Source organism: Perca flavescens, chromosome 22 (genome assembly GCF_004354835.1).
Source record: "Perca flavescens isolate YP-PL-M2 chromosome 22, PFLA_1.0, whole genome shotgun sequence".
Lineage (NCBI taxonomy): Eukaryota > Metazoa > Chordata > Actinopteri > Perciformes > Percidae > Perca > Perca flavescens.
The window spans coordinates 19,445,850-19,468,931 of record NC_041352.1 but is presented as its reverse complement, the minus strand read 5'-3'; the positions used below and the strand labels follow the sequence as shown (position 1 = coordinate 19,468,931).

The 23,082-nt window shown below is 40.1% G+C and overlaps 1 long non-coding RNA gene across 1 annotated transcript in view; it reads right to left on the bottom strand.

The window, feature by feature from the left end:
* The window catches only part of LOC114549418 (uncharacterized), a 149,479-nt gene extending 137,968 nt beyond the window's left edge, over nt 1–11,511 (bottom strand). Inside the window, exons 1-2 of the long non-coding RNA XR_003691546.1 lie at nt 11,018–11,511; nt 9,697–9,811 (exon numbers count right to left, since the gene is read on the bottom strand). This is a non-coding gene — a long non-coding RNA (uncharacterized LOC114549418). The remainder of the gene's footprint in view (nt 1–9,696; nt 9,812–11,017) is intronic.
* Nucleotides 11,512–23,082: the final 11,571 nt, after the last annotated feature.

Here is a 23,082-nt window from a genome sequence, read left to right as displayed (position 1 = left end):
TTTGGCTGAAAATACTTTGAACGTCAACAAGAAGTAACGTCACCCAACATCGCTTATAGCACCTATAAAATCCATCCTTCAATTGCTGATATATTAATATTCTTTATATTTGTGTTTAAAAATTAAAGAACAGAGACTGAGATCCACCTTGCTGAAGAATTCAAATTTCCTGCCAGGTCCAGGGCATCTGTTCCGTAGTTGACCCTGATCTCGGAAGACAAAATGTCTGACTTTCTCTGCAACGAGGAGTTGATCTGACAAGGCATGTTCAGCTCAACTGACTCAGCTGTTTTAAATGTCTCAGGAATACTACAGCTTTAACAGGACATTTATCCTTACTGATGTTGTGATGCTACATGTGTCAGATTGACATTCAGATATTCCTACATTTCCCCTTTATTATTTGAGACAACGTCACATCTAGTTTCAAGCTAACCACTCAGGAGAAATATATATATATATATTTAGATAAAGCGAGCAATATCTGAAGCTTTGAACATACGATATAAATAAGCAGGATATTTTCGGAAGCCTTCTTCCTCATATCATCCTTTCAGGTGCCCTCAAACAAGAATTACCTGTGAAAGTCAAAAGGTACTCTTTGACAGCAGTACAAGGTGCAATGTTCAATGTGAAAGACGGCAAATGTCAGACGTTTGTGAGAAAAGTAGCGGAACAGGAGTGCTGTTTTGCTGCTTGTTCGCTGTAGTATTTTTGGGCTGGTACTGAGGGTGCACCGTGGTGCTTTTGGGATCAAATGAAACCCACTTTTTAATGTGCTTCGTGAATGCCGCATTAGTGACACTTTGTGATCACACACACCTGAGATGCAAAACACAACTTTTTCCCCTCAAGTATATTTTCTACACAAAGAGCCATTTCAAGTGTTTATCCCCGAACAAAACACAAAAGTTTGAATTGCGTTGGTTGTCTGAAATAAATGCATAATGCATAAGTCTACCACAACAGTGCTGCTATTTTTTTTATTTAGAAATGACATTTTCAGCTACAGTACATCTTATCTGTTCCTTAAAGCTGTAATTTTGTATTAAGTATCACATATTTAACTGGCACTAAGGTCTTTTCATTGGCTTCAAGTAATTGGGGGTCTCTGTAACTTTATGTAAAGGTTTAATACAGACATGTTTGTTTACATACCATCAATTAGAGACTGAGAATAAGATTGCGTGACTTCTCGCCGTTACGGTGGTCTTCTCACTAATCACTAGAGGTGTTGAAATTAATCAAATAATTGATGCATCGAATCGTGGCCATGGACGATGCTGCATCAATAATCGGCAGGCTCATAATCGATTATTTCTTTTTACAATTTAATGTAGGCCTAACAACACTTCTGTTTACATATTCTGTTATGTTTTGCACATTCAGGAAGTGCCATGTGTTCAGTGCTGTAGTTTTATGTATCCAATTTATTTAGTATTAGAGCACTGCAGAATGTTTAGTTTTTGAAGCTTGAAAAGCTATGAATTAAATATCCTATATGGCTTTAATAGAAAAATGTATTTGACGCATCATGATGCATCGAGATATAGAATCAAATTGAATCACTGACATGATAATTGTAATCGAATCGGGAGATCAGTGAAGATTCACACCTCTACTAATCACTGATCATCCCGGATCAAAGAACAAGACAGCCATTTGTTCAAATTACCAGTGAATCTGTAGCACTGGGACAGCGAGAGAAACGTGGGAGTCTTCTCTTTTAATGCGTAACCTTATGCACCAGCAAACTGTAAAACTGCCCTTTCTGCAGATAACATTTCCCTTCTGGAAAATATATAAATGTGTGCATGAACACACAAAAAAACCAACAGAGATCTCACATTTCATCTGCCTAAGGTGCGTGTATCAAATTCTGCCTCCGTGCTGTAGGTATATTAGCAGACAAGCACATGGGGAAATCTTTCACTCGCATTATGCAAGCCTGGAAATAGCCAACATTTCAAGCACTGTGTTTGCTGTGAATGTGACACAGTGCAATAAACATGGGAAGGTAAATACTTTCCAAGCGCAGAAAGAAATAACTGTAAAAAGCTATTGTTTTTCTTTTCCAGCTCGCTCTAAACTTGCTTGTTATTATTTCCATTGCTGCCTGAATGCTGTAGTCATCGTGTCCTCAGGCACCGAAACCAAAAATTCAGCCTCTAATGTACACTACAGTTGACCAGCTGGCCGCGAGATTGTTAAACTCACTTTTCTGGCAAAACAAAACTGTGCTTTGCTCTAATCTGCCTGGCCCTTGTGTGTGCTCCTTGGCCTCGAAAACTGGGTATGTTATTATTTCTCCTCAGCCCGCTGACTAGCTCTGCCGTCCAATTGGAGCAGGATCCCTGGGCCCTACGGTGCTCCTAGGAGTGCCACTAATTAGCACGGGGGAAGCTTGGTAGCAGAGATCAATGTTCTCAGCTGTAAGTCAGAGAACCGGCTGCCCCAGTCTGACCAGCCGGCTGCTACCCTGCATGCACCACGGCCCTGCTGACACCAGCCCTGATGAGACTGGCTGGGTGACTATCTGGGCCTACAGGGGTAGACCGTAGATGGTGCTATAATCACCTGTTATCTCTCTCAAACCAGCACCTGAGCCACTGATTCTGTAAACCACTGTACAAATGCTACAGCAGATTTCATATATTGCAGTGTTGATTTGACCGTGGCGGCCCCCCACAGCAACATTTCTGCCCCCCACGGTATCAGAAATAGGGCGGCATTGTTAGAGTGCGTGTCGGAGAATAGCGCGGATACACACTTCACACCGCGAGCGCCATGCGCGTCACTCGGCAGAAAAAGGGAGAAAGGAGTGTGTCCTTGAGAACTGTAAGTCATATAACTTAGGTTGTCAGTTCATTTAAGCCTGGTCTTGCAAATTTAAATTAAGTTAACTGGTGATTTCCGTTGTTTGTACTCTTCACCTGCGAGCTAAATTGCATGTGCAGGTGTTCGGACCTGCCCCCATTGCTAAAAAAAAAGGAAACATTGTATTGCCTTCTTCACTCTTGGCTGTCATTATTAGACCCAGAACACATTCTGGCACGTTTCCTACGGACGTGCTGCAATGACTAGTCTACATCCACAACTTTCCACTTCCGGGATTGCTCCGTTGCCGCCGGAAATTCCGCTGTATGTCTAATTCTTTTCGGCCAGATATCCGTTACCTTACGCTTTCTTTGTGTTGGGATTTTTAAACTCCACTCAATTTATGAGGACTATGATTAACTGCTCCTCAGATCTCTACAGGGTAAATCCAGACAGCTAGCTAGACTATCTGTCCAATCTGAGTTTTCTGTTGCACGACTAAAACAACTTTTGAACGTACACGTGTTCCACCAAAACAAGTTCCTTCCCGAAGCTATTTTGCAGAGGCACCGGGGTTCCATGACGCTTGCGATTGGTTTAAATACACGCCAATAAACCAGAGCACATTCCTCTCCCATCCCAGAATGCTGTGTGGACTAGCCAGACCCTCCTCTGCAGTGCTGTAGAGGAAGGTCTGGCAATGCGAGACTATACAATAAGTAGCCTGTACTCTGTAATGCATTTTATTGAGGATGAGGATTGGACTGTCAGTGCTCTTTTCAGTGCAACATATATCCAACACACCTTTTTTTTATTATGGAAGTGTACTTAAGCCATCACACTAACACTTGCTGCTGCCCACACCACTGCTGTTGTTTATAAAGCATTTCAAAAGCCTCCCCTCCACCCCAGCATCCATCTATAGGCTCTGGGTCTACTTTCCACTAGAGGGGAGTTATTAAAGTCACTACCCACTCCATGCTGTCTTGAGCTTGGTGTTTTCTTGTGGGGAGTAAGTCTAGATTCCAAAATATTCAAAAGGTCCCATGGCGTGAAAATTTCATTTTATGAGTTTTTATTAACATTAATATGAGTTCCCCCAGCCTGCCTATGGTCCCCCAGTGGCTAGAAATGGCGATAGGTGTAAACCGAGCCCTGGGTATCCTGCTCTGCCTTTGAGAAAATGAAAGCTCAGATGGGCCGATCTGGAATCTTCTCCTTATGAGGTCATAAGGAGCAAGGTTACCTCCCCTCTCTCTGCTTTGCCCGCCCAGAGAATTTGGCCAACCCATGAGAGAGAGACATCAATGGCTTTCAAACGAGCAAAGTGGCAGTTGATCAAGGCCACACACCCCCCCCCTCCTCCTCAACAGCTACAGACACAGAAATGGCACGTCCTGAGGTAAGCTCATTGTGGGACTGGCTCTAGTGGCTGTAATTCTGCACCAAGGCTGAATTTCGGTCTATATAAAGTATCCAAAGAGCACCATGTCATGGGACCTTTAACACTGTACAATACATACTTTGTGGTCAGACAGAAAAAGACGACGTGGCGCGTTTGCATGTTTCAACCTAAGTCAAACACTTTGTGCGTGCCCCAAAGAGACAAGGCCTAACAGTGATGAGTGAGAATTACACCAAGTACTGTGACTGACTAGTCTGGCTATCACCAAACCAAGCTCAATCTTTTAAGATTGAACATTAGCCTGGGGAGTCTGCTCTGTATTTTCTCTGCACAAGAGGCGTGATCAACGGGCATAGTTCAAATGACTCTGTACGCAATTGGATAGTCCTTCAACCAATCAGACCAACGATCCGGGGGACGTAGCAGCAACAGCGGCATCAACGGGTTGCTGCCATGCTGTGCTGCGTTTCGGTGGCCGGCTTGTTGAATGTAAACTAGGGCTGTGCTCGATTGAAGAAATTCTTAGTCGACTAACACTCATTCAATTGTATCGACTAATCGATAAGTTGATTTAATCGACAGATCTGTAAATCTGAGTTTCTCCGCAAAGAGTGATGCAAAAGCACCACTTTAATTATTGTGTTTACCAGAGATGTGCTCGTACGTTTCTTGGAAATAAGTCATTTAGCATGAAGAAAGCATAAAACGTGACTAATCGACTAAAGAAATCTAAGTTGACTAAGACCAAAATGACCAATTAGTCGACTAATCGACTAAGAGGGAGCAGCCCTAATGTAAACAAGAAGCTGCTTGGTCGCTTCTCTATCGTCACCGTGTTAAACCCACCAATAGTGCACCAGGTGGATAAGCCAGTTTGTGATTGGTTCCCGCAAAATTGTGAACGGAAGCAGGATAAAACGTACAGGTTTCCAGCCTGAGCTGCAGGGCAAAATCAAATCGCCGGCAGATTGGAGGGGGTTTACCCAGTCTAGTGATTGACCATTTTTAGCAAATGTTTATACAGTCAGATTAGGCAGAAAAGGCTCTGCTGTTTGAGGGAGCTCTCAAAAAATCCTAGGATTCTGCTGATAGAGTTAATCCCCCCCACCCCCGAAAAACATACCTGAAAATAAAAAGCTTAGTTGAATCAGCAATACATATACCACAGGAGGAGGTTGGGGTGGTGGAGAAAGCTGCAACAGTGAAACAACGTTGGCCTGGGTGTAATTATCAGTTTACAGTATACGCACCGTACACCAACTTGAATGATTGGAATGTTGATAATTTAACATTTTGGTCAGAACATAGGCTAGTTGGAGAGAAAAAATAACAACACTTTACTTTTATAAGATATACAAAACTGCAATTACGGGACCTTAAAAGCCGCTCGGTTTGAGTAAAAAGAGTATGTAAGGAAGAAAAGCTAAGAGAAATGTCTGAGAGAAAATAAGAATTAACAATGTCCTTATGTTTCTTATGTCCTAATTGGGTTAATGGTCCTCTTTGACATGCTGTAATAAAAAATAAATAAAAAAAACACGCTCCACAACATTAGCTTAACATTCCAGCATCATGATTCTCCTCATGGTTGTTTGTAAGTGATGTTGTCCTCAATAATCAATAAAGCATTAAATATGAAAACCTCATCAGTTCATTTCTACTGACAGTTTCAGGCAGAATATGAAAGCCTTTATATAAAGCAACCTTGGAATAAATATGATTGATACAGATTTTCCTGATAGTTGCATCATTTGCTGTCCAGAGTATTTTGCACAAAACAAATATCTGGCTTTAAACACAGTTTGAAACCATAAGCAAAAGATTTGTCACAGCTCAATGTAAAAAATAAATAAAAAAATTAAATAAAAACAGCCACATGCATAAGGGCCAATTTCAGAATGAATTAAGGATCTTCGAGTGCCTCTCAAAAAACAGATTGTGATTTCACTGTGTAACTCTGCTGAATCATCGAGCAGTTCAAGCGGCTAACATAAGTGGGCGGATGTACGCTCCATAAGTGGACTCTCACATAGAAATGAGAGAGCAAGAGAGCGAAGCTTTAAACAGCGTGGAGCGATAATTGCTCTGTCAGGTCACCTTTGTTCACAACATTTGTGTAATTGTGAAACATGTTGTGCTTTAACATTTCATGACTGCGTTGGTCAGATTTGTTACTCATCACGGCCCATAGATCATTAGGGGAATTACAAGAGTAGATAACAGATCTGAATACACTGAATCTGGTTCCAGAATAGTTCTGGCCACATACACATGAATATATGATGAAGTTTAGTTCTAAAAATATTCAAATGTATTTATTATTATTATTATTATTATTATTATTATTATTATTATTAGCTATTATAACTTGTATTTCAAACATAAATTGACTGATATGCGTCACATACAAGGATGGAAAGAGTACTAGTAAAAGTATCGTAACTTTAAAGACATTTTAGTCTTGGTACTGGTGTACGCTCAGATAAAATAAAAAGTAGGTCAATTAAAATGTATCGTTATGAAGCGCCTTGGTAGCCAAGTGGTTAAAGCATATGCCATATAACTGCAATGCCTCAGGTTCCGTTCTGGCCTGGGACCTTTGTTGCTGGTCACAAAAATGACCCAACAATACACAAAAGAGCTATGGACACCACAGCGGATGCTACAAGCACAGTTTTTACATGCTGTGTAACACACACACACACACACACACACACACACACACACACACACACACACACACACACACACACACACACACACACACACACACACACACACACACACACACACACACACACACACACACACACACACACACACACACACACACACACACACACACACACACACGCAATTTCTAGGCAACAGTGGTTGTTGACATCCTCCTCTGTTCAGTGCGTTACAACAATCAATCACACCTCACTGAAGCTACAAATTCTAAGCAAATGTAGAAGTTACCGCCGGAGGATCCACTATGAGCATATCAGCTTAGCTAGACCCAGCATGCATCTCTTGTTCATGCTACATTGTGGGCGTGTTTGATTTGGGTCATTTGCCAAGGTGGTGCAATAAATCAGTGATCAAGGCAGATGCAACCCTCTTTACCTTTGCTGAGCTACAAACATGCTAATCCCAACCATGATTCATAATGATGTCATACTTAATTTTATTGAATTGTTGTGCATTTAACTTCAGAAACTGCTGCCCTGGGCCCAAGTGCAACCCCATCCCTCGCAACCCCCCATATCCCCCTGACACTATGCCAGTGAATGCGCAAAACTAAATTATTCACAAACAACGTCCCATGAATTTGCAAAATAATTGTGATGTTAGTTTAGTGTATTTGATACAGACATCACAGTAGCATTAGAATTGTAACATACATTTACGTATGGACGAGGACCAGGTGCACAGTGTTTAGTGTTTGTAGTGAAAGGCTTATTTACAACAGCTATCCACAAGAGGCTTTTGTTCAGAATAATTAAGGGAAAGAGAATTAGCACATAGTCGCAAAAGAAACCTGCAAAACCGGATAAGGCAATCAAACGTGCCAGCTGACAACACAAACAAACCAACAAAATTCTTATCAACATGGGTTGAAAATGTCACAACTATTTGTATTCCTTAAGCCAGCTGCCCTAGATTTATATCCAGCAGGAGTTAAGAGATGAAAAATATAAAAAAGTTTGGATAGCAGTTGAAACAATATAGAAAATGTCCTCAGTTGTGGTAAAAAGCCATGTTAGTTGACATTTCCCATCCATTGATTCCCATCAACAGTTCAACCTTTCGGAGTGCTTTGGTCTGACCTACACAGGCTCCACAGGGAGGCGCAACACCACAGAGCCTCGCACAAAGCAGCCTCCTATCGATCAGCCCTCGCCTAAAAATAAAGCCCGGGTCTTGCAATGACAGAGAGGAAAGCAAAAAGCCCTTGTCTGCTAATCAATGGCGACCTAGAATTTTATGTCCTGAATCAATAAATCATGCTTTTCTCCCGTGATCTAATGATCTCTTGAAAGTCTCTGTCTCTGACACTCTTGAGGAGTGTGGGGACAAATTTGAAACGGAAAATTTGTGTCATTTTTTTCTTGTAATTTTGCTGCATTTAGGAGAGAATTGCTCGACTTTGCAGTTTAGCCAAATATAAATTGGTTTAGGGATGTGTTAAGACTCTTTTTCTGAGCTTTAAAACCATTTTTTGAGCAGATGTGACCTTACCAGGGAAAGTAAAATTTAATAGGCACCGAGTCCGATTTACAGTTTTGAGGTGTTAAGTGCCTACTGGTCATTCTTTCTTTATCTGCTCTTCTATAACTCTCTTTTTACATTCTCTCTCACTTTCCATTATTCCGAATTTCTCCCTCTCTCTCTCTCTCTCTCTCTCTCTCTCTCTCTCTCTCTCTCTCTCTCTCTCTCTCTCTCTCTCTCTCTCTCTCTCTCTCTCTCTCTCTCTCTCTCTCTCTCTCTCTCTCTCTCTCTCTCCCCCTGCACCTCGCAGCAGGAGCCCAGCTTGCTAAAGGCTATGCGCTATCTCCCCATATTTCTCTCTGGTGAATATTTCATCTCGCCTTTCAAGTATCATTTTCATACCAGAAAAAGCCTGTGTCCCGCAGTGGTTTTACCCTCACTCTTTAAAAGTGAAACATCTCTGTTCCAGACAGGGTGACAATCTGTTTGCACATTTCAGGAGAGATTTTGATCAGAGAATGCAGATCAGGATTATGAATTTCTATCAACTGGGGGCTCATGAAAAAGGCATGAAGCCAAAGTGTGGTCATCTGGCATAGAGCCACAGATGACAGGCTTACATTTAAATGCTGTTCATATTTACTGTGGCCTTTGTGGCCCTACAGATAGACTACAACAGAAAAACTCATTATTTCTTTCTCGGTTTCCTTCTCTTTCCATCTCCCTCCCTTCCGGTTTCTCTCTGCACCATTGCCCAGAGTGACAGTGATTTAAGCTGTCAGACATTTCAAGGCCCAAAATTCTCGACTTAGTGACTCACATTTAGGATCAGCGGATTCCACTTGTTTGCATTTGACCAATTTATATCCCCAGTCTGCGTTTCCTGAATGCATGATGGTAATAGCCCAATCAATTTTTTTGCAGATAGCAAACGGGTGAAATGAAAAAAAGAAATATGCCAACGTCAGTGATTACGGAATAATGGGTAAAGGGAAAGGAAGGTGACAAAATCTCAAAAAAAATCTATAGCGTATTCATAGAGTTATATTTAAATCAATATTTCTGTTTATTCTCAAATGTTTTATTCATTGGGCACATTCTTTACGGAAGAGTAAATAAGCAATAACTTGCATTTGCAAAGCTTCGGCCTGTGCATTAAATCAGTTTGACACGATCCTGTGCATGTGTGTTTGTGGGAGTGCATGTTCACGTTCATGCCACCATGAATACATGCTAGGACTGACGTGTGTCAGTAATGTGAAGGCGTAAACGTCACATACCTCCAGCTTCTGATCAGTCATAAGTGCTCCTAGAGATCACGTGAGGCTTTCCAGAACGTTGGCATACATTAGGATTACCCATCAAACCTTAAATGACACCTCCCTGTCATGACCTCTGAAGGGAAAGAGAAATAAAGCAAAAGAGACAAAAAGAGAGGAAAAGAGAGCAGAAGAGTCAGCAACCGAGACAGCAGCAGTGACAGTGACACAAGCAGTGACATTAATCAGACTTGGGTAAAAAAAGAAAAGAAAAGTTGAGCAATGAATCATTTAGATTCCCACCACTTCAAGTACTGATAAATCACCCATTCAGCGTTCTGTGCAGTGGCTAGCCAAGACACCAGATCTGGGTTGGAATTCAGTGGAGACCAAATCTGGGTTAGCGAGTGATTTAAAAAGGCTGAAACCACTGGAAGTGGGACTTTGATAGAATCACACGTTCAGCCCTTACTGTAGCGAAACAGAGATACACCACTATGTCTTGCCATAAACTGAGACGGTCCTAAAATGTGTCTTTAAGGTTAATTTACTCAGTACAGAAGCATGACACTCAGTGGCTTAAGACTTACTTTCTCATTAACCCTTGCATTTAGTTGACATTGGCTGTACATATCCCACAGACCTCACCACTGTATGTGCAAAAGTACACAACAATTACAAAATCAACCAACTTCCTTCCTTTTCCCTGACCTTATTAATACATACAAAGGTTTTTCAAATTGGTAACCCCTCCCTTTGCCACAAACTCAGCTGTGATGAAGCTGACAAAATAAATGCCCATAAAGTATTGTTAATACACCAACTAAGGAAATACTTTTTTTTATGTAATATGGACTATGCACAAACAAATTACAAAAGTACTATCAACACTGATCACAGATACAGAGCATATGATAATACTTGTATTTAACCACTTTTTAGACTTAAGCTATACAATTAGGAAAACTCATGGAATTATCCAGGTGATAAACATTTTTTTTAAATATCATAAATAAATATTTAGGCTGTTGCTATCCCTAGGTCTCCAAGCACAGCTAGTGATATAATAATTGAGAAACCTACTGTAGATAGTAGTACCCTAAATATCAGTGGTAAAGAAGGCATTCAGATCCCAAATAAGCTTTAAAGAACACAAACATTGTCAGAAAATGTAAGTATGAAAAGTAGTTACGTTTATGCTTAATGAAAAAAAATGGTGGGGCAACAACAACTTTGGACAGATGCAAATAACCATAACATTTTATGATTTGACATAATGCGCTATTTCACATTTCCCATACATATTATCATCACAAGGTAATAAATCCAACTGGGTACATACCTGTTCTCCTCAGCGTGCTGTTTAACTGCTCAATCCCCAGTTTAAGCGCTGTCAGTTTGGGTAGCTAGCGTAAACGTTAGCCAAGAATGTTCTGCCGAGCAAGTCCAACTTTACGGCGTTATCCTGCTGCTTTTTTGTTTTTTTAATTATCTCAGAAAGATGCTTGAGGTCTTAAAAGCCTATATTCTTAACTAGATACCATCCTCTCCAAATAACACACACGGGAAGCAAAATAAGAAGCGTCTTCTCTGACAAGCTAGCTAGCAGTTAACCATTTTGACCTGGAGAACCACTTCACGCTCAATCTGATCATTTTTATCAGAGGTTTGGTTTATAACAATATCCCGCGGCTGGTGGGCACCGAGATGTTTAGCTAATCTTTTACTTTTTCTAGAAAAAGACAGACTTTTAAATGTGTGCCAGATCGTTCATGGTGACCACAGTTACTATCATCTTTCAAAAAAAAGGAAGAAAAAGCGGTCTATCAGCAAACAACGACAACACTGGCAAACAGCCAATCAGATTGCAGCTGACAGACAATCAGCTTTGAGCATGCGCATTGTTGTTTTCCCATAGATTGTTCACTGAAGGCACATGTAGGCACTGACTTTGAATTGTAAATAATGATAAATAGCAGCAGCAACCGAGGATGTTTTATGTCATGCATTTACCAAAAATGATATAAATTTCTAAGTTACTCAGTAGCCTAGCACTATAACCACACTTTTTCTTGCTTCCAGCAGGTGGCAGCACTTGCCCTATTATCCTCTCCAAAAATACTTAATTACAAGTCTAATTACAAATTTAGCTTTGAAGTACATAAATATTGTCAGCAAAATGTACTTAATATGGTATATGGGTAGATTATTGGATTATTCTAATTATGTATGAAATTTACGTAAATAGCCTTTTTAATGTTATACCTGGTACAATAGAGCAAATTTAAATTTTTAATGCAATTTGTATATGGTTGGGTATAATTATAATGTATTTTATAAGCACAGACTGTTTTTATATAAAGCTTTTCTAATCTTAATGACTACTCAAAGCGCTTTTACATAGTACAGGAACCATTCACACACTGTGGCTGAGGATGCCATACAAGGTGTCACCTGCTCATCATATAAACATTCACACTCTGATGCACAGCATCAGGGATAACTCTGTGTTCAGTGTCTTGCCCAAGGACACTTTAACATGGGAATGCAGGGCCAAGGATTGAACCACCAGCCTTCTGAGTGGCAGGCAACTGCTCTACCACTGAGCCACAGCTGCTCATATAACCATATACTACCAAATAAATATAGTGGGGCAAAAGTGCAATACTTGTCTCTAAACAGTAGTTAAAAATAAGTATAAAGTGTGGCCAGGTTGGTTCAGTGGTGGGGCAGGCGCACATGTACTGAGAGGTTTGTGCCTTGATGCAGAGGTCCAGGGTTCAAATCTGACCTGTGACAAGTTTCCTGCATGTCTTCCCCCTTCCTCACCTAGCTGTCCTGTCAAAAATTAGCAGCGGAAAAGCCCAAAAGAAAAAATCTTGAAAAAAACAAGTATAAAGTAGACAAAATTGGAAAATTAGGTAAAGTACATTATAAGTTGTTTTTAAATTACCTTTAACCAGGGCTAAATGTAAAATATACATGAGGGACAACTCTGATGATCTGCTCCTTTTTTAGAATAGGCTAAATGTCAATTTTTTGATGTTAAGACTTTGATGTACAGCAATAAGAAAAATAATGTTGCCAGGATTAACTACATTTAAATAATTAACATCCCTAATAATTCCTAAAAGTACTGTCTATACACTGTACAGTAGTCATCGTGTCATGCATCCATCATATTTATGTCATGTGAATGGAGGCCTGCAGTCACATCCTATCATGCAGTACATGATAACTGCTGAGGCTGAAAAAAAACCCACAAACAGTGACTCCACACGGACACACAAAGATTACAGCTGATATCTGCTAAAACCTGCTGCCGGACTTGACACAAATCCAATGTTCTGTAACTGTGAGCGTACACTGAAGTCATCAAGGCACCCGGCGGTGCCAGCCCACGCCTGATGTTCCCTGGACACAGTGTGTGGAACCGAGCTGGACTGCTGATGACAGATGGGCGCTGAGATACCAGAGACCTGCGTGGCAGTCAGTTTCCCCCACAGACAGTGTGTGGTGACAGCAATGAGCCACCTATAAAGCACGGGGGAGGGAAGGGGGAGGAGAAGAGGGAGGGACATGTGAAAAGAATGATGGGTAGGCGATACAGTGCTCGGCAACAGGCTTATGAATCACCTGGGGTATCAGTCACATAAGTCACAGAGAGAAGCTCCAGATGAGAGACACTGGAGGCGAATCATGGCATCCAAATTGGTACCATTTGCAATTTTGACCCTGTTTAACCATCTTTTCTTTCTAATTAAATCTGACTCAGTGTTGACAAATGTTTCACTGTAAAGCAATCTCTGTCAGGGATTGCACTGCTCAAAACTTGTAATCAAAGATAAAGGTGCCCGAGCTCCTAAGCACCCATAGGGAAATCATACTGTGAGGTGACATTATTGGAAAAATACTTATGTTGTTCAATATAAGGATAGACACGTTTTGTAGCTTTGAGTTTTGGTGTTGATTGTATTTGGTTGGTGGCAGTTTATAGCATTATAAACATTATATTATATTATATGTTATATAACATTTTTTTTTTTTAAATCCAGGTATGCCAGCAAATAAGCAAGAAGCAACTTGAGATATAACCAACTTATGATCCTTACCGTTAACCTTGTATCTTGTATCTTAATTTCCCTTAAGATAAATAAAGTTCTATCTTACCTTATCTAGTACATGACTGATATAACTGTGGACCATTGTCAAACAAAAAACAGAATTAGACAGTGTCTATACCCAAAAAAAACATGCATTTTAAACCACTTTTGTAATTTTAAACAGAAACGGACAGCCTATATTATGCAGGTTTACACACAAACCGATTGATTGTTTTATTTTAGTTTGATAAACTCCTTTTTTTGGTGTGACAGCAGTTCCCTGATGTTTTTCATATCATTGTTATGAAGTATGCAATTGGCTGAACTTTTAAACTTTTCTTTGTCTCGTACATTGTATCTTGTCTTCTATCTTTGTATCCAGCTCTGCCATACAGGACTACAATCGCCTTGGGTGCAATTTAGTATCAGGGATACAGTTTTGCATTGAGGCTAATAACTGGAATGTAAATACACCTAAGTGTTCTTACATTATGTTTGTGGCAACATTTTTAACGTTTAAAATACTCAAGTAAAGTTCCAGTTCTCCAGTACTTCCATGAATGTATTTTGTTACATTTCAAACACCTTGCTATCTCAGATTCATCTGCAGTATCAGTCAACCCCTACAACTCCCAAAGCTGCTTATTTTGTAATGAGTTGCTGCAACTTGCTGGTAATAATCTGTGAATGAAAATGATTTAAAAGCATAATTGCTTTGTGAACACTTTCCCAATAGCTGCCCACATGCCATTATTGTGCCAAATAAATATCGAAAGTTGTCAGCATAATGTAACATTAAATATCCGTTATTCATTACAGACTGAGCATGGGCATCCTTTGGGTGCTTTTGGGGTTTAATAAAAGTGTGCACTGGCTTCGAAGAAATATATATAATATGATATAATAATATGAATGAGGAGGAGAAAAAGAAGTGCAAAGCATCCTAACTCTGCTATTGCAGCTTTTTAGATTTTAAACTGTCAGCATATTCACTGTGTTAACTCTATCAGTGTGTTTTATTGCTACAAAAGCTGGAACAGACCTGTGATAGCTTATCATTACACCCCTTGAATGATTTCACAGCTCATAGATTCATTTGGGCCGGTGAATAATGCCACAGAATGTGCAGTGGTGCTAATGTAATTCACGCTGAAGCCCACAATCCAACATTAGTGAAGTGGATACAGAAGTCCCACTATAGCAATCTCCCGTAAGAACTGAGAGGGAGGGAGAGTACAGTATCCTGCTATGATCACAGAAGTGTCATGAATGTTGCCAATGAGTCATTATTCACATGACATGCCAACATGGAGGCCTTCTGATCATATGCTGTTAAGGATTTCAGTTAGAGAGCGGCGTATGTCGGCGGTTAGAGAGCGGATGTTAGCCGAGCTAATAACACTTCATTATCACTGGCTGAGACCACAGACCAGACACTCTAGTGTTTGACACTGTAGTCATCATCGTGTTTGTGTCCCACAGGCATACTGATGTCTGAATTTCAAAATTCAGAGCAGCAGACGTATTGGAGGGGACTTTATGTTTGACGGAAAGCCGGGCAGTTTACCAGGGCTGCTGCTTCAAGTCTTTCCATCATCAACACTTCCTCAGTTTTTTGATAAGTCGATGTCTAAAACCAGACAAAAGCATCACCAGCTGTTTGTCTTTGTCGTCTGATATATGAGGAGCAGTTTCCCAGCTCGGGAGCTGTGCAGAGAAAATTTGAAAAAGGTGCACTTCACTCAAAAAACTCACTAAGCATCAGTTCAAAATATGTACAAGCCAACAATTCCCATGATAAAGGAGTCACTTGTAGTGATTTGTGAAGAAATGTTTTTTGATCATGCACAACAAAACATCGAATTAAATCCCCCTTCCAATATCATGCATATACAGTAGTGCCACTCGGCCGGCCATGCCAAAACACTTATGCACTTCAATATCCAGTGGAAAATATTCTCAAAATGAAATAGCACAATGTGGTGTCAACTTAAAACACAGCGCTTTCAGGCTGGAGAGCGGAGTTCACAATACCCAGGAAACGCTGTTACTTCCTCGGGAGTTTTTAAATCCAAATACGATCTTTTTCCTAAACTTAACGAGTCGTTTAAGTGCCTAAACTTAACTGTCATTGCCGCATGATGGTCACTTTTTCTGGCTAAACTCAACTACCACGGCTCCTGAAAGGAGCGTCATCTGGCGGTGCCTGTACTCGGCTCACAGTCACCTATTGGGGGCTAAACAACTGCCGCTGGTAGCCGGCGTCACGGAGCTCTGTAGCGGCGAAATAAAACCAGCAACTGCTGCTCGGATTTTATCGTTCTATGGCACTATTCACGTTACAGAACTTTACTTAGTTTAAAATGCTTCTTTGCAGGGATATGTAGACCAGAAAGGTGGAAATCCCACACATAGCGCCGGGCAAATTGCACCCTGCATATATATCCCCTGACGCTGCAGTTCATCTCAGCTCTTAGCATTTTAGCATCTTGCAGCTAATTGTTTTGGTTTTCCAGTGTACAACTTCATTGCTGTGGTTTAGTCTCAAGCCATCATCGTTTGTGGCTGCAGCAGGCAGCTGATTTCAGCCAAAACGTTCTACACTATCTGTGAGCGCCAAACAGCAACCAGACAAATGCTGCATTTCCACTGCATGGTACGGCATGGCTCTACTACTTTTGGTTTTCCATCAGCAAAAGTTGTGGATAGTACCTGTTACCTGGTACCTATAGTCCATCTCGGTCAAGGATCCAAGCGAGCTGAGGCGAAGGCCGAGTTAAAACTTTGAGTTCAGACCACTGGTTATTCAAAGAGATCCGTCACTAGAATCATCGCTTGCAAGACATGCCAAGCTACCATTAATAGCGACCACAATTATCGTATACTACGGTGTACAAGTGCAGACATCATTGCCGATGAAAGGATCCAGCGAGCGTCGCGTTAAATTGATCTATTAATGATCAGCTAAGAATCCCACCTAAACTGATCTGCAGAGGAAAAACAAAACACAGGAAAGCACCTGGTGCTAAAAGTGAGTTAAGGTTGAGTCGAGTCCAGCCGAACGATGCAGTTGAAATGAGGCAAAAGTTTAAGAAAGTAAAGCTGCAGGTAACAAGTTGGTTAACAGACGCCAGAGGTTTTGGATACCCGTTTACAACAAGGTTCCCCACATTTATATATAGTTACTTAAACTCTTTGCTTACAATTTCAAGTGACACTTCAAGTCCTTTCACTGCTTACAGACATCAACTTATTTGTTGTTTACTCTTCCTTTCTTTCACCCGAATTAACACCAATCCTACAGCTCATTCCGTGTCATATGCTCCTCTATTTGCAGCTTTTCATGCAAAAACCATCATGCCCCAGCAATCACACTGCATCTTCTTCATAAAATAGTCTTGTTTTTATTCATAACTGCTGATCAATTATTTATAGATGCTTTCCAATTCAGTAAATGCATTTATTAAATGCCGTGATTAAGTGAAGAATCTCTGGTTGGTGTGTGCACACTATTCATTCAACTTGGTTTGGTTTTTGGCGAGTAATGAGGATGAATCGGTTTGAATTTGTCTACAGGGCATCACGTCCACGTCCATTTATTGATGAGCTTCAGAAATAGCAATGTAGAAGTAGCAAGTTTAGGTAAAAAGGGAAAATAGACATTTATACAAATCTAATAAACTACATATATTTCTTTTTTTGTGTGTAGCATTTTTAAGCCTTCCTTGTTGATAGGATAGCTTAGACTTGAAAGGGGAGAGAGAGGGAATGACACACAGCAAACCCTAAATGTTTGTACATAAACAGTATTGGAATGTAACTAACTACATTTACTTAAGTACTGTACATAAGTACAAATTGAAGGTTGAGTATTTTCTTTTCCTGCTACTTTCTACTTCTACTTTACTACAGGGAAATATTGTACTTTTTACTCCACTATATTTATTTGACAGCATTAGTTACTTTACTCTGACTTTTTTTACAAGCCAATCAATCAATTAATGGAGAAAATAATCAGCACATTAATCTACAATAAAAAAAAAAATCATTAGTTGCAGTCCTATCCAAAGATCCGCTCCACCTCCACTGCAACAGCAAAATCGGGCTTCCACATTGATGCATGAGTATAATAAGTAACATTTTCATCTGTAATAGACTATTTTTATAGTGTGAGTAAAACATGTGAATACTTCCTCCACCACTGGCTGTAAGAGCACACTCGTGCTAACAAAGGATGAAAATGGTGATTCTGTACAACATGCTGAAGCTGGTGTTTTGCTCCAACATGCAGTGCTTCAGCAGCATGACGGATAGTTGCCAACATGAGGAGTTGAACCCGGGTCATCCAGTTTAAGGTTATCGCTGTTCAGTCCGTCACCCGGCTGCCAAAAGTACCTATTGTCATGAGGTACAAAATAAAACACTGGGTTATTCAAATATCTGCTCTTTAAAATGGGTTTAGAAAGTGTCAATCAGTGTGACTGTTTAGTGTTTCATCCTTTTACAGATTCTGATGATAATTTTAATAACTGTTTATTCACATGCAGAAAAGATGGTGTCTCTCCTGCATGCTAATTGGCAAAGAATAGCAACTTTTCAGAATCATTCTGATGTCAGACGCCGTTGACAGAAGTAAGAGAGAGAGAGAGAGAGAAAGAGAGGGGGGGGTGAATTACAGAGAGGGAGAGTTGGTGTGTATCTGTCTATCTGCACTTGTGCATCATGAGTGGGTTTGGGGTAATTTAAATACAATTTTTGATAAATAGTTTTGAAATTAAAGATGACAAGCTTGTTTCCGCATGGGTAACAGGAAGCTGTCTGTGTGTGCATGTGTGTAAGTATTACAAGATGGGGGGGTCTTCCACAGCAGTATAACGTGGACATGTCATCTACTATACACCAAAAAGAAGTCTCAGTTGCTCAGGTTGGTTGTACCTCTGTGAATAAGGACGTTAAGTTGCATTCTGATACTTGCTTAAAAGCAAAATCTAAAATTGTGTTTATTCCACAGTCATTTTAGGGAGTCATAAATTGTATTTATTGTTATAGGTTTCTCTGCACCCTTCTCCCATCCACACTGACTGCAGTCAAACTATAAAACATGGCAAATGTAGGCCTATACATAAACATAGATATGTACAGAACAGCAAAACCTAGTTAAAAATTAAATTAGGGAATTGAGCAACCGTTACCAGGCACAGCACGCCACCCTGTTCCACCTTTCATGTTGCCTTATTGAGTTTAGCCTCTTTCACTGTGCTCTATAATTTAGTTTGTAATGCATTGGATGTAAACCTTACCAATTATGTTCACATGTCACTGAGTAATCCAGGTTTTCCCTCTCAGTGACACCTCCCGGGCTCTGTGCATTCATTTTGAGTTTTGAATTTGAGTTTTAGCATTAAAGCTGATTAAATATGCGAGCAACATTTGTCCATTCAGCTGACAATGACAGAACATGGCTTCACAACAAAAGATTAGATTAGATTCAACTTTATTGTCATTGTGCAGAGTACAAGTACAAAGACAACAAAATGCAGTTTGCGTCCAACCAGAAGTGCAAAAAAAAGCAGAAAAGTGCAATGTGATATTCAATTATAGACAGGTGGTGCATAGGCTGGACAAAAAATATATTGCAGTGTCATGAGAGCAGAATAAATATGGCTATGTAATATGAACAGTGTATGAACAGCATGTACAGATATGTGCAATGTAGTAGCAGTGGCATTATAATAGTAGTAAGAATAGTATAGATATATGCAGTGTATTAGCAGAATATATAATAAGAAAAATAGAATAAATATGGATTTTCTGTATGAACCATATAGACAGATATGTACAGTATGTACAGCTATGTGCAGTGTGGTAACATTATAAGAGTAGTAAGAATATGTGTATGTGCAGGATGAACAGTAGGAAAAAGCGGCTTCTCATTTCCAAAGGCTTTTGTTCGCTTCCGTGTGATATCAAAGACCAATGTGTAAAAATTACTACACATTTTCAGTGTTAAATCCATGGTTAAATCTACCACCGTTGTCATGGTGAACTGCATTCTGTGTTGAGCTCGAAGGGAATGCTTGACAGGTGTAGCAACAGTAACTAAGGGCTTAGTGAAGGGGAAAGGATTTTATATGATTTAAGCATAGAAATAAAATGGATTTAAGCGTTCTGCCTAAACGTCAGCATGTTGTAATATTAATATAGTATGCATTGTATTTCATTTAGTCAGCTGATTTTTTTTTTTATCAGACGTAGCTGGGTGGTGAAAGCGCAACCCAAATACAATGTAGGAATAAAACTAAATGGTATGAATTGCCCCTGTGTCCTCTAGTTGCATTTGATGGAGAGAGGTGAGAATATCAAAGCAAAAAAAAAAAAAAAGTGTAATTTACAAAGAAAGACAAATTGATAAAGCAATGGAGCAGGAGCATCAGCATTTATCATTTTGGAAGATTGTCATCTTAATTGTATTCTGGTTTATTCCACATAACACAACGACATGCAGCTAAGCAGTGGCAGGTTCTGCATTTTGTTTTGTGTCTTTGTCTGAGAAATGCGTTACATATCAGTACGCTATAACGCAGATTCCAAGAACACTCACAAGACATTGTTACAGATGTAAAAGTGATGCTTTATTGCTCTTTAAAAACCTACTTAAACACTATGATTACTGCTAAAGATTACTGCACAGGAAATGTGATTACTATGGAGTTATGAGTCTATGTTAGGCATTTCATTCAAGTAACAAATAGGCTTCCATCTTTGCAACAGATTCTGAAGTATTTTAGGTATTAAAATAATTCACAGACAGATACGTTTTTGGGAAAGAAACACTTGATAAGAAAGTAGATTGCAAACTGTACCTATCTTTGATGACTGCTGATATCACGTGCACTTTTTTTGAAAGGTTGGAATTTGTTTTTCTTCCTGTCTTTTGCTGCTGTCAGGACAAGCTGATGGATACAAACAGCAAAGGACTCTCCAACAGACAACGCTGCCTGCCTTTGCTCGTGACAAATGTAGCCTCTAAGTGGCTGTGGCAGGCTGTGATCCTGCAGGACCCTTCATGTTGCGTATGAGCGTTAAACTTTTTATATTAACTCCAGGTGGGCCATCCCATCACCCCCCCGCCTCTATGCCATTGTTGGCCAGAGCTCCTGAGCAGCGCTTTCACTTTCCGCTCTGTTTAAACCAAGTCCAGATAGGCGGAAACGCATGACAGACTATCTCTGCCCTACTTGCAGCTACACCAAATGGGCACGCACATCACAGAGAGAGAGAGGGAGAGAGAGGAACAGAAGTGAAGCCACAGAAGACAACCACCTTTGGGAAAAACAGGGCTGAGGGCCAGTTTTGAATCTGCCTCTGGCTGTCCTTGACGAACCTCCGGGCCAGATCCTTCTGGGTGGTATAAGCAGCGTGGAACTCTGAGAGGATTTATCTGGATGGTTGACAACTTCTGCGCACACTCATCCAGGCTGCTCGTGTCCCCATAGAGAGCACATGTCACTGCCTTAAAAGCAATTGCTGCTTGACAATGACATTGTGGGGTTTGTTTTTATCTGGGATTCACTTTATTTTGGAGCAGTTCTGAGCAACTTTTGAGCGAGTTCAGTTTGAGTTTGAACATTCGTTTGTGGGTAAGTATATTATAGTTGGAGATATTCCTATTGAAACTTTGCATAGAAATATAGGCTGCATACAGTTATGTCAATACAAACATCGCATACACACAACTCACAGTCACATAATGACAATAGGCCTCAATAGCACTTAAACTGGTATTGACTTAACAAATCAGAATGACATGATATACATTATATACATGCAATATACTGTTAAACATCATGCAGGAATTAAGTGGAATTACTTACTTCACTTGACAGAGAATCTAGTTTATCTACAACATGTTCTTTCTACTGTGATTGTCCTGACAGATGCATTCTATTGTTGTTGTTATTAATGTCAGTTAAGTACGGTGGCCGACAGGGGCAAACGCACTGCAACTTAATGAAACACACGCAAATAGACAAAACACATACATTTGACAACACATGCACAGCATTTAGCAAACGCGCTGCAAATACACACAACACAACCAAATACATAAACGCGCTGCAAATACACAAATGATGCAAAAAGAAAAGCACACAATCCCCGAAATATAAATGCAACAAAAAAAAAACGCTGCAATCAGATTACACAATGGAAATTCTCCAGGCCTCTAGGGAGTAGGGCTAAGTGGAACAGCTTGATTTTCGACTCCACGGGAAGAGAGCGCTCTGCCTTTTTATCACCACGAGTTTACACACACGTCTATGCTGATTGGGTATCACCTGTGACCTCAGCCAATAAACTAGAGACACGCCCACCAAACGAGAGAAAACATATCTCAAACATAGACTTCATATTTACAGTCTATGATCTCAAAGCAGTTGCACACCGTTTCACAACGGTGCACACCGTTCTGAGATTGAACGTGCCCTGCCTCTCTCTCTCTCTCTCTCTCTCTCTCTCTCCCCATGGGGTCGAAAATCAAGCTGTTCCACTTAGCGCTACTCACTAGAGGCCTGGAGAACTTCCGTTGTCTAATCTGGATGCAACAGGTTTTTTGTTGCATTTGTTTTTGGGGATTGTGTGCTTTTCTTTTTGCATCGCTTCTGTTTTCGAAGTTTGTGTGCTTTTCTTTTTGCATCGTTTGTGTATTTGCGGCGCGTTTGTGTATTTGGTCGTGTTGTGTGTATTTGCAGCGCGTTTGCTAAATGCTTCGCATGTGTTGTCAAATTAATGACGATGCTTTCTTAATTTGCTTGTGTTTTGTCCATTTGCGTGTGTTTCATTAAGTTGCAGTGTGTGTGCCCCTGTCGGCCACCGTAGTTATGCACTGGGCAGTGCTAATTAGGTAGCTTTTCATCCTGCTATACTACCTTTTTACCCATAGTAGTGGAACCGGGAGTGATCTGTTACAAATACAGTGATGTTGTTTTTGTTAGAGCAAGACAGCCCCAGATGAAGTCTTAATTACTGCATTTGTTTTCATTAGAAATATCATACTGACAAAGCCTCATATAGTTTGTACAAAATTCTTTCTTTTAGTACAAATACGCATAACTGTTACACATGTGGTTAAAGGAAATGTTATAGTGATAAAGTTAAAGAAACGTATTTGCCTTTAACCCTCTGAAGAAGTAAAGACACACTGGCGCGTTTGACAAAACTCTGACTCAAAAAGCGATATTACAAAATGTCACTTCAGACATTTATTTACTATTTTAACCATATCTAACCTAAGACTTTGGTAAAC